Source organism: Typopeltis vanoorti, chromosome 21 (genome assembly GCF_054136105.1).
Source record: "Typopeltis vanoorti isolate ZY-2024b chromosome 21, IOZ_Tvanoo_1.0, whole genome shotgun sequence".
NCBI lineage: Eukaryota > Metazoa > Arthropoda > Arachnida > Uropygi > Thelyphonidae > Typopeltis > Typopeltis vanoorti.
The window spans coordinates 74,613,291-74,633,623 of record NC_143569.1 but is presented as its reverse complement, the minus strand read 5'-3'; positions in this window follow the sequence as shown (position 1 = coordinate 74,633,623).

The window sequence follows — 20,333 nt, the reverse complement described above, 5'->3', positions numbered from 1 at the left end:
CTGTTATATCTTCCAGGAGTGTTGCTGTTCCTTTATTTATTTATTGTTTGAAAGCGATATTGTGTTTTTGGAATGATTTGGAATTTTTCAATGTATGTGAAAAATTTGCAATACCCAATGTGCTCCATGATTGTTTTATCACAGACTAGGTGGCGATGGGTCTGTAATTACTTATAATTCTTCTTTGTTCCATGTTAATGTATGGGAGTGATTAATGCAGTTTTCAGTGTTCGTGGTACGTTCCCTATTTGTAAGATTTTATTTAACAGATTTAGTATGACTGGACATAGGTTAGTTGAGTGTTTTCTGATGTCTGTTGGTCTATTCCTGGTCATTTGTTAGGGTTAATTTGATGAATTGCAAGTGGTAGTTCTTATTTTATTATTGTGAGGAACCACATTGACTGGGTTGCTGGTGATCTTAGTGGAAATATTTCTTTGTGTGAGGAGAGATAGTTAAAAATATTTATTTTCATGTCACCTATTCACTTCTTCTGCTTCTTCTTCTGCAGCTTCTCCCACTTAAGTGGGGTCACTGTTCATAATGAGTCTCCTCCACACCTTCCTGTCTTGGGCTATCACCACATCCAAGTTCTTCATCCTCAAGTCCTCTTCTACAGCTCCCTCCATCGCTCCTTTGGCCACCCACGCTTCCGCCTTCCTTGCACATCCATCTGCATGACCCTTCTTCCCACATATTCGTCCTCCCTCTTCATCACATGACCAAACCATCTCAACCTTGCCTCCTGTATTTTCGCTCCTAAGTTCGTAACTTTCACTGTTCCCCTGACATAGTCATTTCTCAGACAATCCTTTCTGGTCACCCCGCACATCCACCTAAGCATTCTCATCTCTGCTACTTCCATCCTGCTGATGTTATTTTTCCTCAGGGCCACAGTTTTTATAGCATATGTCAGAGCTGGCCTCACTACTGTCCTATAGATTTTGCCTTTCAGATTAATCGGCACCCTCTTATCGCATAACACTCCAGCCATCTCCCTCCAGTTCCTCCAACCCGCTTGTATCCCGCATCCCACTTCCTTCTCAGCTCCTCCATCTTCTTCCACTGTTGAACCTAAGTATCTAAAGTCTCTCAACTTCCTGATGACATTTCCTTCCAGCTCCAGATCTGTCTCCTGGCCGCCGCCCACTGTGCAACACATATACTCTGTCTTACTTCTGCTCAGTCTCATACCTCTCTCTTCCAGTACTTTTCTCCATCTTTCTAGTTTAGTTCCCGCTTCTTCTCTTGAATATGCACAGCAAGATGTCATCTTGACATCTTGTCATCAAGATGTCAAGATGGCAAGATTCACTGTCCAACAAAAAAAAATTTGTTTTCTGCTGATTATGATCTTACACTTGATTTTTACTAATTTGGGTGCGCTCATTTCAAATATCTAACCCATTTTTCTCTATCACGTCAGGTTTTTCCTCTATGGCATTTTCGTTTTGGTCATTTGTAAGTTTTTGATAGTTTTTAGGAGGCAGTACTATTTAGAGGATCAAAAAAATCGATTTCTTAATATTATTTGCTAAAAGTATGTACCTTTAAAAATCTGTTCCTAACTTTTTATCAAGAAATTCGAAAAATTCCCGAAGATATAGCCTATTATTCAAAGCGGTGCGCAGATCAGAATCGGAGCGCTCACCGCTCTCGCTTGTCAAGACTTAAAAACTATGGAAGATCGATACCAACAGAACACACAGCAGAAATTGCCACAAACAAAAATTTATTCCCTGAAACTCATGTGTAAGTAAAATTGTTATATTTTTTTATAAATATTCTTGTAATTTTTAATGAATATTGTTAAGTAGTTATGTATCTAATTATCGGCCTCTCTCGCATTTAAAGCGCCAGTACGTACCGTTGCAAGTTCTTACGCATTTATTCGTTCGTATATAGTAGGATGAATGTAGGAGAGTGAAATATTTAGTTTCTGTGGGAAAGGTTTGGGTGAATTTGAATATCATTAGCTTGGTTTTTCAGGATTTATATATACGAAGTTTTCAGTTAACAAGTTGATGATCAAAATAATGTCGCGTTGCATATGTGTAAGCGATATCTGCGTTGTTTTCAATAGATATTATTGCCGTATGATCTGCGTATTGGAAGTTATTACTTTTTAAGGAAAGATAACTATAATTGCGTGTGTTAAACAGAATGGGAGATAGAACAGCTCCTTGTGGAACAGTTCCTTACCGGTACCTCTTTGATGTGCGCTGATCCTAAACGTGTGATGTGCTTTCTGTGTTTCATGTATGCTTTGAACCACTGGAGTAGACGACCTGCTCCAGTGGTTCAAAGTTTCGTGTGTTAGTGTGTCAATCACTTTTGTTAGGTCATTAAAAACGACTAATAGTATTCGGTTTTAATCTTATGCAGCGTTTATTAGGTCTGTTATATCTTCCAGGATTGTTTATTGTTTGAAAGCGATATTGAATTTTTGGAATGATTTGGAAATTTTCAATGTATATGGAAAATTTGCAATGCACAATGCTCCCCATGACTGTTTGATCACAAACAACGTGGCGATAAGTCTGTGATTACTTATAATTCTTTTTTGTTCAATGTTAATGTATGGGGGTGATGAATGCATTTTTCAGTGTTCGTGGTACGTTCCCCATTTGTAAGATTTTATTTAAGAGTTTTAGTATAACTGAACATAGGTTAGTTGAGTGTTTGTTGATGTGTTTTGGTCTATTCCTGGTCCTTTGTTAGGGTTAATCTGATTAATTGCAAGTGGTAGTTCTTCTTATTTTAATACTGTGAGGAACCACATTGACTGGATTGCTTGTGATCTTAGTGGAGAATATTTCTATGTGTGAGGAGAGATAGTTCATAATATTTATTTTCATTTCACCTATTATTGTCGGATATTTTGATGCACCTTCTTCGTGGTTCGTGGTAGAAAGCCATCTGTTTAGTTCATCTAGATAATTTGAGTCGCTTAAATTGGGTGGTCTGTCTATTGCGTTTAAGATTAAGGAGTTATCTCGTTTGATAAACTATAACTTCGATGAATATATTTTCAGCAACAACTACAATAATAATAATAATCTGCTACTTTCTGTTGCTATTTTGCAGGATTATGAAAGCTTTAGAAGCGGGGCTCACTACCAAGTGGCTGAATGACATTCTCTTCAAAGAAATGCTCAAATTCCTTCACTCTCATCACAAAGACGAAGCTGAAGTTCTACGCTTGCAACATCTTCAAGGAGCTTTTATATTTCTGACTGTAGGTTATTTCGTATCTTCCATGGTTCTCCTAATAGAAATGTGTTCTTGTAGGCTCTGTCGGAATCGTCGAAATCCACCATCTAAACTCGATTTTTTTTTAATTTAAGCACAATCCGTTAAGCAGAGGCGAGTGCAGTTTTTGTGTATACGTACAGTGAGATGGATAGAAAAATGAATCTATTAGTTGTATATTCTGTAAAGTAAATTCTAATATCGAATATACAACTGTAAAATTTGTATATTTGATATTAGAAGATAGAGTCAAATCTCCTGGTCAGGCAACACAAGAAACCTTCGATGTACTTACAATTTGTTTCTGTGGTGGATTTCTGAAGAAGATTCCTGTCATGAATATTTACCAACAATGAATGGTGCTGTTAATGTTTTATCAGTAGATGACCCATACATACTAACTAGAAATGTCTGTCATGTCCAATGACAAAAATAGACCTATATTATTATTATTATTATTATTATTATTGTTATACACACTTGTAATGCGTTATAAATATTATATACATATAATTACTACAGCAACTATGTATGCAATTCATCTGAGACATATTAAAAAAAAAAAAATTCTGTATAATCCTTATTGTAAATACTGTAAATATTATTATTGTATGTAACTTATACTGAGACATAATGAAATGTAAAAAAAAAAAAATTATTATTATTATTAATGAATTGTGTGTGTATGCTGCATTACTGCATTGTATCGTGAATTGAGTGCACATTGGTGCCAATCCATATTTAGCTAGTTTAAAAAAATGTATATTCATATCTATAAAATGTACTCTGCATTTTGTATATCGAATTTTCGTACTGTACAGAAAAGATAATATGTTTTTCATTGTGTGTGTGCAGATACTCCGTGTGATAGTAAACCTTATCACTTTCATTGTAAAAACAAAAACAAATAAGTCGTTTATAAAAAAAAAATAAAAAAAATCATTATTATTATTATTATTATTATTATTATTATTATTATTAATACTTAAGAGGGCGCTGTGTAGGCGTACGAACGGTGATATCGCTGCTCCAGTTTTTTATAGTTTTTAAAGTGGTTTCAACTCCTGTTTTAAGTTGAAAGTGCTCCCAAGTAACCCTACTTATCACGCCGAAGACAGTGATATAAAATTCAACGAGATCGGCTAAGAAGAAACCAAATTTTGAAGTGTTGAAAAGGGAACAGAGAGGACCGTGGTCAACAACGAGCGAAGAACAAAGAACGTCGCCATCTTTATAATCATGCCTCACTGCCTAAGGGAAGAAAGGTGAGTCATGAAGTGTATCAAATGCCTGGAGGAGTTATCGTCCAACGGAAATAATATAACTTGTACGAAATGCAGTAGGATTCTACACTTAAAATGTGCCGGCTTTTCAGAAACAACCGGGCAACATAAGTATGAACCCGATGTAACACATGAGGAATGGAAGTGTTTAATCTGCATGATGAACAAAGAAACGCACGTAAGGCAGCCACCTACGATGCAGCCGATTATACCGGAGGCAAAATCAGATGACGAATTGAACAGACAAAGAAACGCAGGTGAGTCCTATAATTTAAACTCTTTAAGTATACTAATAGAAATCGGTCTAGTGACTATAAAAGCCAGCTTAGTAGATCTTGTGCAAGAACGTTTTAAGAAACAGAACGAAAAAATAACAAAAAAATCTAGCGAATATGAAGATTTGGTAAAACATAATAATTTAGCAGTTATAGAAGTGTTGCAAACGGTAAAAGACATTACAATGAGCATTAACGCACTAAAAGACAGGCAACACAATTTGATGAAAGAAACATCCGAACTCCGTCAAGAACTCCATTCTCTAAAACTACAATAGGAACGTTTAAATCAGCAACAACATAAAGAAGATCTTGTCATAAACGGTCTTCCTGAAACTGCACCCACAGAAAACCTCAGAGACGTGGTTTTAAATTAGGCCATGTAATTGATATCCCCCTACATTTTAACGACATTCAGACTGTAAATCGGATTCCTAGGAGGAGCAAAAACCAAGGCTTCCCACGACCTGTACCAGTCATAATTCGTCTTAAGAGCAAGTCCACAAGAGACAATGTCATAAAAGTCAGCAGGCAGAAAAAACCAGTTGCCAAGGACTTGAACGCACAGCAAGACAATACACCAATCTCCTATCTGAATATTTAACACCATTCAACCAGAATCTGTTGTACCAAACAAGAAAAGCAAAAATGGAAAAAAATTACCAATTTTTGTGGACCAGAGATGCCAAGATATTCATAAGGAAGTCACAAACTTCAAAGCCGATACAAATTAAAAGCACAGACGTTATAGAAAGGCTGCGACTGTGAAGAAAAAAGCCTCCTAAATAGTTCTAAAAGAAGCCCACAATAATAAAAGAACGTGAACCATCAAGACAGATGCAATAACACAGGATATATCGGCAATTTCACTTTGATCCGACCTTTGAGATCATTCATTTGACCTCCCAAAGATCTGCCTACTTCCAACACAGCAACCAAATCAATAACAAATATATGTATATATATAATCAGCATCACCCTCAGATAAGCTAATTACAAAGCTTCGAGGGTGCAGTTGAGTTACATCCCAGTAGTAGTATTTATCTAACATTATTCACTTAACATTCTGTAATGAATACTTGTAATAAACAGAAAATGTGATAGTAATACTCCAGTTATATATTTAAGTTTAAAATTATATATTTAATAAAAATTTAAATTTAAAAATTATTATTATGTAAACTGCAACATAAGTAATATTGTTTAACTTGTGAGTCATTAATAATAAACACGATTACTATGATTATTATTAATGGTAATAATACACACTTTTTACTCTTGTGTCAATGAGAAATTCTGCAAATGATAATGATATTAAGAGTAATTATAATTCTTACTGAACCATTTTGCAAGAAAAAGATGCATTGTTGCCTAAATATTACTATATTCATGTAATTATTTGAGAAATAATAAACTATAAAAAAATAAATAAATAAAAAATACCAGACTTCCATGGAGTGTCCAAACACTCATTGCACCCAACAAATGCACCCAACAAAAATGATCATATGCTATACAATTACAGTATGTGATTAATCAAATATATTCAGTACGATGCTTGCAAATTTCCTAACATATTTCATATTGGAGACTATAAATTATTCCAGAAAAAATACGCCTTAAGCGTATCTTACTGTTGTCAAAAATGATACATTTTTAATTTACAAATTATAGTATGAACAAGTGTTATTGTTCATTTTTTATTCTTCATGTTTTTAATTGTAAAACACTCATTAAAAGTTTAATTAAAACTAAGAGTATTCCTTCGATTTTTTTTAATTACATAACATTTTAATTCTGTTATAAGTCCGTATAGTGCGGTGAATATACTCCGTTGTCCCCTACACCGAAACACGATTTGTACCAGCAATTTAAGACATTATAATGATTATTATATACCTATTCATATTTTTAATAAATATGCATTTAAAATGATTTCAAGTATGTTATAACGATATTATTAAAATTGTCATTAATATTAAAACATTACCATAAATTACAAAAACACTTTAAACGTTATAATAACATTATAATAATTACAAAAAAGTATTTCATAGATTAAAAAAGTCCTTTCAAAGAAACAGCAAATAATTAGGTCCCTTTGTAATATGACACTGTAGGCAGTTGCCTAAAGCACGTATACTGTAAATAAAGTGGCGACAAATATGTTTTATCCGTAGATGACTCATGTATACTAACTAGAAACGTCTGTCATGTCCAATGACATAAATAGACCTATATTATTATTATTAGTAGTAGTAGTAGTAGTAGTAGTAGTAGTAGTAGTAGTAGTATTAATACCAGACTTCCATGGAGTGTCCAAACACTCATTGCGAGAGGCAAACACACACAAAGCCCATCAGCCCATGCTCTGAACACACTTAATGGATCTGCATTCACCACAAGCAAAGCATTCCGCTGACCAGTCATTCTCCTTGCAGAGAACCTGCTCCCCCACACCTCCATTCACTCCATATGCAAGTTCCTTATATGTTCTCCTTCGCCATTCCTTCATCTGCGATTACCTGCCTTGATGCAGAAACGTTCTTCATCAATTTCAAGGATTCTTGGTGAACAAAACATCTACTTCTCCAGGGCCAGAAACACAAACGAGGGAGTTAAGATTCATCCCGCTACTGTCTCAGATTATCGCAATATGACAAAAATGCTGGACAATTCCAAATTACCCTTCCACACCTTCGCACTAGCAAGCAAGAGGGTTGCTGAGAGCATCACAACAGATGAGGTTACTGCCGACTCATCAGTTAAGGACTGACCCCAATCAAAGTAAGCAGAATGCTGAGATCTGACAAAAGGCCAATGCCTTTAGTACTAGTAGAAATCAGCAACACCCAGAAAAGGATATACGAAGTGACAGATATAGGTGGGCTCAAAATTATAACAGAGCCTCTAAGGAAAAGGGCATCTTCAGTCCAATGTCACAGACGCCAAAAGTTTGAGCATGCCCACAATTTGTGCAGAACAGCCTACAGACGCCTAAAATGTGTTGAAGGACACCAAACAAGCTCCTGCTCCAAACCAAGAACTACATCTACCTTTTTGTGCTAATTGTAGAGGACCGCACGCCACAAATTAACAATTGGTGTCTTTTACGCCCAACAAATCGTGGGTCGGCAACAGTGAACCCTGCTCCACCACGTAACGTAACGACACCGTAAGCAACCAAGCAGGTTGCCCTCGTTTTCGAAATATACCTCACATTCAGTAGCACAGGAAGGCAGGCGACCTTTATTCGTGACCAAAACATACGCATAGGCGGCATGAAATCAGATTCCAAGTGCAAACAAGCTTCAACTTAACATCAGTTCTAACTGCTTTTCTTGCCACCATGCTGCAGGAATTCAGCAAAGCAAGCTCCTCACAATTCTGAAACCCAATCCATTCTGACAGCGCTATACAATGTATAAAAATTCAAATCAAACTAATTCATGATAATAGCATGGAATGTTAATGGACTGTTAAACAAAATCCTTGAGCTGCAAAAGTTCACTCACAGATACAATCCTGATATAGTCGTAGTTGACGAAACACATCTTAGGCCAGCTAAAAGCCCTAAATTAAAGGGCTTAGTGATGTATAAAACAGACAGACTTACCGCCGGTGGAGGAGGCACAGCCGTATACATTAAAAATTATTTAAGCCATAAGGTTCTCACCAACCCACAAACCAAGAACCTCGAGATAACAGGTATTGAAGTTCATACTAACAATACTGGCAACATCAAAATCTTCGCCGCATTCAACCCACCTAGCATTCCACTGTTGGCATCTGATTTGGATTCCATTCTCGGCCCTACTGACTCCATTATTATGGCTGGAGATTTCAGTGACAAACACACAGCTTGGTTCAGCTGTACAATCAACAATAAAGGTCGTACACTAAACAATTACTCAAAACTCAATGGTCATAGCCGGACATACAGAGCCCACCCATCACAGCCCAGTTAGAATCTCAGACGTACTTGGCATAGTCATCATCAGAAAGATTAGATACCAGTATCAGCTTCAAACACTAAATTAACTGTCTTCCGGCCACAACTCCATGCTGGTTAAGCTCGGTAAACTCGAACAACTCACTCATCTGCATTCATTTATACCTTGGGACAAACTCTCTAGAATTCTCCCAGAGCACATCGGCCCAGTCCCTGTTATTCACAATAAAGAGGAGATAGACTTTGCTGTAAACAACCTAACGAATCAAATCAAAAAAGGAATAAATTCAGTTACCCAAACCACAGTCTTTCTCCCGATCAGTCGAAACCCCGAGGAAATCATGGACCTAATAAGAGCAAAAAAAAAAAAACAAAGCTCGAAAAAAATACCACAACAGAAGAGCACCCACAAGATAAAACAATACTAAACAGATTAAATGGCAAGTCCGTGAAGCTCTTCAATAGTACCGAAACCTTGATTGGGAAACCAAATTTACTAATCTAAACCCAGAGGACAACGCCATCTGGAAATTGTTGAGATCTCTTCGCACTAAAAGGCAACTTATACCCCCAATACAGTCCAAGAAGGGAGTAGCCCACAGTGACAATGAAAAAACAGATGCTCTAATAGACAACTCTGAAACACAATGTAACCCCTATTATGAAAATTTAAACATCACCCTTATCTAGAACAATCACCGCAGTGTAAAGCAAGTCTCTATACAACAAAATTACAATTCAGAACCTATCATTTTCCCTACTTTTCCCTCAGAAATATCAAATATTATAGCTCATCAGAACAACAAAAAGGCTCCACGTCCAGATGGCATCACCAACAGAATAATCAAATTACTACCCAGAAAATCTAATAACAATACCTCAAAGACAGATTTAGGCAAGCCAAAGTAAATGAAATTGCATCAACTAGACGCGAAATCCTGGCTGGTGTTCCTCAGGGCTCTCCCTCCCCCCCCCCTGTTATTTTCAATTTACACAGATGACATTCCCCAAAACCCTAGTATTACCATCACTTCTTTACATGCAGATGACCCCGCTCTACTAGCAAGATCACTCAGCCACGATTGGCAATCAGTAGGATCCAAATTTTGTATTCTATATCTATAATATAATTTTATATGAAAGAAAAAATTATTATTTTCTTTTACAAATAAATAAATTCTGATTAACTGCGTATCCATACATAACCTCGTAAGAGCAGCATATTCTCTTTTGCATAAATATCTTTCACTCAAAGAATCTGTATTCTTGCATATGACAGTACATCTTATTCTTCATCTTTTTGCACACTTTTATTTCTAATAATTTTACAATTATTAGAAGTAAAAGATCTTCACTATCTAATACACGAAACTCGGATCTTGGTTTTTTTCCCCTTTGGTGGCAACTTTGGTTCGAGAGTAAATGATACATGATTTATCTATAGTCCTATTGTTTCAGTATAAATCAGCCAGTTATAACTGCAAATGCGAATGAATATTGATCAGATGACTATACTACAAGGTCATGCTTGAATTTTCATTCAAGCTTTCCAATGACAGCAGATCATCTCTGGATTCATTCAGACCATAGACAAAAGCCGTAAAATTTCTCTTTTTATAGTTGGTTTTGTACCTAATCTTCGATTGTCATTAAGTTTGTTTCCCAGTGTAACCAAACACATCAGTGAGCGTGCTGAACAATCCACTGCTTACACGAACTACATGATGATAGTTATTAGAAGGGAATCAGTGAATACTATCCTTACTGGAATATCTGTTTGGAATTAAAGGCGCAAACAGGAGAGCCCTGCAATTCAAGGTTTAGTTTGCAGATAATTCTTTGACTTTTAGATATGGAAAAAAACAAAACAAAAACGGGTGTGGGAGCATCGCACGTAATTGATAATTGATATATGATGTCACATTTTTATGACATGTAATATTGACATAAATAAATACATTGCAGTGACTATAGCGAAGATGGCAACTTTGACCTTATTTTGGCGACGATTCTGGTTTTTAATGCTGGATGTTCAGAAGAGAAAATATTATAGTGATGTTTAAGTCGATTCCCAGAGAGCCTTTTTAATTATTTCTTTAGCGGCTTGTGAGTTAAGCGAACCTTGACGAGGGTTAACAGAGATTTTCCTGTATTGATTTCATAACGATGCAAATAAAAAAAACTAATTAAAAACAGAATTTACATAATATCAGACAAAGATACCAGTTATCTATTGCAATGTTTCCATTTTGAACCATCGGAATAATCGAAATCCTCACAATCATCGGAGTCCAGGAAATCGATTATAGGTGAAAACAAAAATTACCCACCGATTTCCAAAAATTAATTTTACCTAAAACAGCCTGGGTACGTTCATTGGAGAATAAAGAGGAGTTAGAGGATTAATTAATAAAATTAACACGTCATGTTACACAGAGTCGTATTATTCATCACGGTAAATCGTTCGGATCCGCCTACACAACTGTGCTAAGTAAAAGTAATTTTTATTGTACTGTGGTGTTATAATTGTGTTCAGAGTAGACTGTGTGTGTGTGTGTGTTCATTTTATTTAATAAAAGTATTATAATAAAGGCAATGAAAAAAGAATCATTGACAAATTCACATTCATTCCATATGATCAAATTGAGATTTTCTTTTGTTAGTATGTTAATATTCCCCCCGCCCCCTCCATACAAACACACAATATATCATAACAGTGCAAATCATGAGACAAAAGCTGTCTAAGTAATAGTCAGACTGGAAAATATAAGTGGGCAACCCCTCCGAACAACCACAAAGGTTTAAAAAATAAATAAACATTGAATTTGATGATTTGAATGGAAGACGTGCGAATTACATTTTTTGAAGACATCTCTGGAAAACTGGTTGCAATAATTTTGAACTATGACTACGAGAACGGCATATTATCCGGTGCATGATCTCTGATGGGTTCATTGCAATAAGGATGTAAACATGATTGCTTTTGTATCACTGGCTGCAAGTGTATTACTAGTTACGAGCCATGTATAATACACTTTTGCATTACCCTGGTTAATCACCTTCTGGTGAAATGATGTTCATAAACAGCTATTGGAATGCGGTTGAGCATTGCAATCTAAGCAGAGACCTTGATCACTGCCAGATAAGGCATTGCATCTCTGCTTCTGTTGTGCCAATTCAAGAAATTTGCAGTCCTCAAATATCTATTAAACTTACATTTCTGAAAGAAAGAAAAAACATTTATAAATTAAATAATTAAAGGCAAAGCCTAATTTAGGTTTCTAAATAAGGAGTGAAAAAAGGTGTGAAATTTGTTTCGTACCTTTCCTAATTTCTTACCTTAAATTCATGGCCAACTAGAATCTATGGTGTGGAAAAATACAGACGAATTTAACATCGTGGTGTATCCAACTGTGAACTGTATTGAAGGAGCTTGTTTTATTAAGCTGGTTGTAGTACGATTCTTTGTGATACTCTCTTTAAAAGTCTACGGTACTCGTGATATCCGTAGTTCTATTTTCGTTCGCTCTGGTGTTGAGAATGATTTATGTAGCCCAAACGTAAGCCTCCAACTTCCAACTAAACCTAAGAGAGCTTGTTGGGAATTTCATCTGAGACGTGATGTGATAATCATAATTGCCGGACATAACGTTCGTCAGCTGTCTGTCATCAATTCTAATTCACTTCTCTTTCCAGTACTTCTCAAATATTTGATGGACACGTCGGTCTAACACCAAAGCAAAAGAGTAGAGATGCTGCAGATAGCGGTAAAACATTTTCATTTTTGAATCGTTCCTATGGTAAAAAATATCCGGTCAGAGGTTTACCCAAAAATATGACCGAATACCTTTTTAAAAATGATGGCAAAATTTACGACACGGTCTGGTTCGTAATAAACTTAATAAACGTTTAAAAGCTTCATATTCCAATTTGATTTATTTCAACTTGGAATGCGTTCTGTAAGATGTTTCGACTTTGCGGAAATCAAGTTTTTTTTTTCTTCCTACACAGGTTTAGATTATTAGAAATCAAAGAAATACGTAGACATCCCTTCCGTATTAAGCGTTATTAACTTATTGGACAGAGTTGCAGTTCGGCAAAATCTCACAGAAGTGCATCTTTCCGAGTAAATTAATAATAATAATAATAATAAAATTAGATTCTTCAGCACTATATAAGATTTACAATGTGCTTTACAAAAACAATAAACATGAACAAAATGAATTAATTTGGTTTTAGGAAATAATATATTAAAACTATACAAATCTACTTTTAATCCCATTTTCGAATTTGCGCTTCAGTAAGATACCATATGCTTTTGAGGATGGAGGGAAGGAAGAAAATAGCTTGCAGAAAATAATAAAACATATTTTAAAAATAAATTACCGATCATTTCTTTTTTTTTGGGGGGGGGTCAATGAGGGGAGTTGGCTCCACTCATTGACACGAGAACACCCTCCCCAGAGACTCAAATTGCTCTAAGTCTCCCCTCACCGGAAGCAAAATTTCGGAAGAAACCTAAGAGAGCAAATTTGCTCTCAATTTGTTCCCGGGGTAACGGCATTACCGTTACCCCGGAAGCAAACTCAGCGTCCCAGGGTAACGGCAATGCCGAGCCTCAGTTAAAACTTCATTGGCTACAGCATTGCCACTTGTTACCCTGCATTAAGGAGATCTACTAATGTAATCTTCTTGGAACTAGAAATGGTTGTTTTATTCTCTTTCATTATATTATTATCATATTTTGTAAAAGGTGCGAAATAGCAATTGAATGTTACGCTGAAAATTTTTAATTATTATTTATTTAAATTATTAAAAGCGATTAAAAATTAATAATCAAATCCGGTTTTTAAAACAGGAAAATATTCCTCAGAATTATTTTTATACACTGATGTCCAAAACTTAAGGACGAAGACTATTTCTAAAGATCAGAACCACAAATTCAGACAAACCCCGCTTGTAGTGTTGCGATGTGTATAACTGACGATTTCCAGTGGAGAGAGGGTACATATTTAAATTTACCCACTGCGAGCGAAGTTCTTCCATCTAATGAAAACAGACCGTCAAGGTGTTCCATTTTGTTAAAATGTCTTCTCACGGTATTTGCATAATTAGAACGTTATTTGAAACACTTGCACACTTCTGCTGCGATACTACAGTTATTCTAGAAAACAACACAGTGGATTTTTATAAAGCGATTTCTATAAAGAAATTTTCACTTATAAAAATTGCTTTATAGCGTTGCTATGGAGATGAAGCCATTGTTGGAAGGATTTTTTTGTTTGTTTGTTATTTTTTGATTCTAGCGGATTACAGTTGATAATAAGGCCCTTAAATTATCAAGAAAATAAATAAATCAAAAATTACTGTCATGATATTATTCTTTTTCCTATTATAAACTGAAATATTCAATGAGACGCCGTAAGAGGATTTATTTCTTGCGTATATGTTAGTAATCTGCATTGAGGAAAACCGCATGAATTGTACCAATTAGAACACGATTAGAACCACGGATGACTGGGTTTAGCACGGATACAAGTAAATACGGAAAACCTTGGTGTTAAGGATCTCCCTGTTGAAAAGCATATCGCAAATACTTTCTTTAAGAAATAGTTAAAATTTACCACTTATTAGTAATTTTTTTTCTCTCAATAGCAGTAGCGGCTCGTGGCTTGAAATCGTGCGGCTTTCGAAATATACGTACACACTGTAAGTACAGCGTATACGTGTTTGGATAAAAGATCAAAATTATGGCAAAAATTAAAAAGAAATAATAAATAAACATGAAACAGTCTTGTTTATTATCGATAAAATTATACAGATTGGAATAATTCAAAATTACTTAAAAATAAAATCCATTATCATAACCCCAATAATTTTCTGAAATAAGAACTATAACAATTGTATCGATGTCTTTAATTGTAATGTCCAAATATTTAAAGAGACGGAGTTAACACGATAAGCAATTCGCACACTCTACTACTGGCACAAACTGCATATAAACAACAGTGGAACGGACAGTGCTGCATTACGTTAACAGCTCGGATTTCGCTATGACGTGCATATGCTTGCGCGGTTAGCAATATGACATTGCGGTAAACAAAGTGCTGCTAGAGTCCTTCGCCCTCCTAAGTGCTACAAGATGGATTTTTATTCTTTTTTATACAGAGTATGAGAATCGTATAGGAATTGCTGATGATAAAATGAAATATTACAAGCAAATATAAATAAATTAATAAATTTATTTATATATCGATAAAAATTGTGGGTGCTGCAGTTCCGCAGTCCCTATGCACAGCCTCCCCCTGATCAATAGTTAAATACATCTAACGGAGTCTCAACGACATCTTTTGTTAGTTTCAACGATGACCCTTTGGTTGGACCATGATTTGAATCTTATGCTGAATGTGAAGATCTTTTTAACGACTTTTCAACTGAAGGTGAGTTACTCCGTTGCACACGGGATGAAATGGTTTTCCTCTAAAAAACTACCGTTTTTAAGCTCTGAAAAGAGGTAAGGTGTCGAGAGAAACACACTCACACAATCATGAACATTCTGAACACCCTTGTCCGATACTGGATTCTATCTCGCAGTTTGTTGATTGGAATACGCTGTCCACTCGACAGTCCTATTTGGCAAACGAAAATGGACACATCATTGCAGGCGATTTGGTTGTGACCTAGCTTAAAAAGATAATATGGAAAATGAAAATGCAACAATATTGTAATAGATTAAGGGAATAGACTTATTAATGTCATACATTTCAATTTTTATATAAAGGAAAAGATATTTTTTGTGTTTAGAAGATTAAATACTCAAAGAAACATGAGAAAAATAACCTCCAAGTTTGCCTTTAGGTTGAAATAATTAATTAGACAATGCAGAGAATTAAGAATGTTCCTGGATTTCATTCAATTTTTGGTTTTTTAACGATGAAAAAATAGAGAACAACATTCTATGTTCGTTAAATCGAAAAGGCAAAAAAAAATCGATTTTTTTTATTTTTGTTGTTGTTGTTGTTGTTTTGTTTTGTTTTGAGCGCAGTACGGACTCGACGGTGAATTTTCTCTATGAAGACCAAATCCGCATGCGCAATTTTAGGACTGCACTGAAGTTGAAGATCTTCAGCGAGGACTTCTGCCTTTTCATCGTCCCTATAAACTATACCTCCTTCTCCGTGAATGGTGTGGATATTGGAACGTTCCGTATACGGCTAGCCTTTGCCAACTTCCTCAAGGAGTTATCTTCAGTTTTCAGGGAATAAAGTTTTCTTTCCCATTGTTGATTCCTGTGATCTTTTAGTGCATAGCGAAGTAAGTTTGATGCTCTGTTCAGCTCTTGGCGACCTTGAGGAGATAGCGTCTTATAAAAGCGACGTCTGATTTTCTTTTTGCTTTGAGTTTAGATCACCTGCTACTATTGTTGCTTCCGTAGTGTCAAGCAGCTGAGAAAGATCAGAGGATAGCAGAGTTCTGCCTGTAGGGTTATAAACAGAATATATTTTTAAGATGCCTGCATTAATGGTGTAAATTTCTATTCCAGTTTTTTCCAGATTAGTTGTAGGAATCTTTTTTTATCTCATTATAGGGCATTAGGTCTATCATTTCTAGTTAACGAGTAATTTCTTAGCTTGGGATTATCACAGGGCCGCAGATAGGTCTCATTAACCTACAGGATATCAATTTTGTAGTGGGTATCAAATTCGTGGAGTTCTAGAATGTTGTTGCTGAGTCCATTAGCATTCCAGAATGCAACTGTATAGAATTTATTGTGTTGGCCATATTATCCATTAATCAACGAGAATATGACTAGGGTATTTTTGAGAAAACTTTTTGTGTCAACCTGGTTTGGATTTCATTTGCTAAAAGCTGATAGTATTTCTCCCAAATGGCAGCAAGCATTGCAGCAGAGTTTCGGCTGCTTGGTGTGATTTCTGCCGATTTGTTGCATGAGGAAACTACAGAGGCATATGATTTATCTGGTGGAATAGCCAGCACTTTAGTTTCCGATTTAACGTGTTTGACTCGCTTCTGAGTGGACGGGGTTACTGCCTCCCTAGTCCTTGTCACGTTAGATGGGTGGAGTGAATAGCCCTTGTCATTAGCTGGATGTGGGCCGCCACAGTTGGCACACTTAGCAGGAGTGGTTCTTGGTTTGGAACATGTGTGTGTGCGAGGGATGATTATTACCGCACTTCATACATTAGTATTCCTCTCTACAAAGTTTCTGCGCATGACCATACTTTTGACAGCGATGGCATTGTCCGGCGGATGTCTTCCTTCTGATGGGTTCAGTCTTGATAACCACGTTACGGACAGTTTTATGGTCATAAATCTCTCGTTGATCTTTACTGATCTCCACCAAGACCAGAGGCATGGGCCGCTTATCCGCTCTGTACATGCGTGCTATTTTTATTGGTGTTAATCCTTGCGATTTGAGATCAGTGGCTATTTCTTCAGATGGTATGGTTTCCATCAAGCCTCTGATTACCACCTTGAGGTTTTTTTCACTTTTAAGTTGAAAAGTGTGATATGGGACTTTCAATTCACCTAAATGTCTGGTGCGCAGACGGTAGTCCGATGCACCTTCAGGCTGAATCCGGACTCCTTCTTTGGTATTATTTGCTGAGTTGAATTTAATGTTCTTGTTTTTCATCAACTCAGTGATTGATGACCAGTTTTCGTTTGATCGTAAGATCACTGGTGGAATTCTCTCTTTAGACTGAGTTACTGTATCCGTCTCTATTATTCTTTCAGTTTGTGCTACAGTATCCATTGGTGTTGCTCTCTCTGAGGTCGGAGGCAGCATTTCAGGTTCTAGAGACTCCTTCTTTCGCTTCTTCCTACTGACCACTTTGAAGTCATTATTCCTATGGTGGGTGAATATCAGCTGATGTGGAATTTTCTTTGCTGGAATCTTGAAGAGGGTCAGGGGATTGGCGGTCCTCTGATTCAACCTCTTCTATTTGGTGAATTGCTACCTTTCTTGGCCATTTACTTTGCAGCAAGCCTCCTACATGTTTGAAGATTGCCAATTGCTGCTTGAAGTCGAGCTCATCATATGGGGAGTCCATAATTTGGCCTGAGAGAAAATAGCGGTCTTCGGGTTTCGCTAGTAATCCTGTAGACTGAGAGTCTACTAGCTAATCCCGTCGACAGCTTAGAGTGAGCGTCTACCAGCAAAATGTTAGTTTATTATAGGTGATTATCCTAAAAAGAAGGAAAAAAAGAGTTTCGGGAACTTACTTGTACACAGTGCAGAGACCTATGGGGGGGGTGGGGGGGGGGGGGGGTGGGGGGGGGGGGGGGTGGGGGGGGGGGGGGGTGGGGGGGGGGGGGGGTGGGGGGGGGGGGGGGTGGGGGGGGGGGGGGGTGGGGGGGGGGGGGGGTGGGGGGGGGGGGGGGTGGGGGGGGGGGGGGGTGGGGGGGGGGGGGGGTGGGGGGGGGGGGGGGTGGGGGGGGGGGGGGGTGGGGGGGGGGGGGGGTGGGGGGGGGGGGGGGTGGGGGGGGGGGGGGGTGGGGGGGGGGGGGGGTGGGGGGGGGGGGGGGTGGGGGGGGGGGGGGGTGGGGGGGGGGGGGGGTGGGGGGGGGGGGGGGTGGGGGGGGGGGGGGGTGGGGGGGGGGGGGGGTGGGGGGGGGGGGGGGTGGGGGGGGGGGGGGGTGGGGGGGGGGGGGGGTGGGGGGGGGGGGGGGTGGGGGGGGGGGGGGGTGGGGGGGGGGGGGGGTGGGGGGGGGGGGGGGTGGGGGGGGGGGGGGGTGGGGGGGGGGAAATTTTTGTTGAATTGCCAGTGATAGTTCTTCTTTTGTTACTGTGGGGAACCACATCGACTGGGTTGCTCGTGGACCTAGTGGAGAATGTTCGTATGTGTGAGGAAAGGTTGTTTCTTGTAGCTTTTGGACAGAGTTCACGAAGTGCTGATTAAAGTTGTTTGCCAACTGTTTAAGGGATTTGGGGTCGCAGGCAAAGCCGTGGTTTATTGTTTCTGTGGCAGTGGTTCTGTGTATATTGTCCAGAATTTCATTAATCAGGTGCCAGGTTTCCTTTATGTCATTCTGTGCTGTTGTTAATTTGTTGCTGTAGTAGTTTCTTTTTGCCTTTCGAATCTGGGTTGTTAGGAGATTCCGTTTTCTTTTGTATTCAGCTTTTAAAGCGATATTGTTTGGTGACTTCTTAAGTTGTTTCCATAGGGAATCTTTTCTTTGTATGTCTGTTAGTATGTTGTCTGTTATCCATAGATTTTGTTTCGTTTGGGGGGGTATTTTTATTTTTGTTAATGCTTTGTTGTATATTTTGTTAAATGCAAGTTTAAGATTATTATATACAGCTTCAGCAAAGTCTAAAGATGCTATCTGCATCCAGTCTGTTTTTCTGATTTCATCGTTCACTATTGCTTCGTTTACAATGCTATGATACTGTTTTGTAGTCTCAGTGATTTTTATGGGTTCTGGTTCAGTGTGTAAATGCAATGTTGTGAAATAATGGTCTGCTAGTTTGCATGTTATGACGGCTACTGTAATAATAATAATAATAATAATAATAATAATAATAATAATAATAATAATAATAATATAGGTCTATTTATGTCATTGGACATGACAGACATTTCCAGTTAGTAGTATGAGTCATCTACGGATAAAACATTAACAGCATCATTCACTGTTGGTAAATATTCATGACAGGACTCTTCTTCAGAAATCCACCACAGAAACAAATTGTAAGTACATCGAAGGTTCCTTGTGTAGCCTGACAAGCAGATTTGACTCTATCTTCTAATATCAAATATACAACGTTTACAGTTGTATATTCGATATTAGAATTTACTTTACAGAATATACAACTAATAGATTCATTTTTCTATCTATCTCACTGTACGTATACACAAAAACTGCACTCTCCTCTGCTTCACAGATTGTACTTAAAAAAAATCGAGTTTAGATGGTGCACATTGACGATTCCGACAGAGCCTACGAGAACACATTTCTATTAGGAGAACCATGGAAGATATGAAATAACCTACAGTCAGAAATATAAAAGCTCCTTGAAGATGTTGCAAGCGTAGAACTTCAGCTTCGTCTTTGTGATGCGAGTGAAGGAATTTGAGCATTTCTTTGAAGAGAATATCATTCAGCCACTTGGTAGTGAGACCCGCTTCTAAAGCTTTCATAATTCTGCAAAATAGCAACAGAAAGTAACAGATTATTGTTTGTTGTAGAAAATATATTCATCGAAGTTATAGATTATCAAACGAGATAACTCCTTAATCTTAAACGCAATAGACAGACCACCCAATTTAAGCGACTCAAATTATCTAGATGAATTAAACAGATGGCTTTCTACCACGAAGAAGGTGCATCAGAATATCCGACAATAATTCAATACACACAAGTTTTTCAGACTTTTATATGAGACTTGTTTTTTACTAATTTAGGTGCGCTCGTTTCAAATATCAAACCCATTTTTCTCTATCACGTCAGGATTTTCCTCTATGGCATTTTCGTTTTGCTAATTTGTAAGTTTTTGATAGATTTTTGGAGGCAGTACTATTTAGAGGATCAAAAAAATCGATTTAA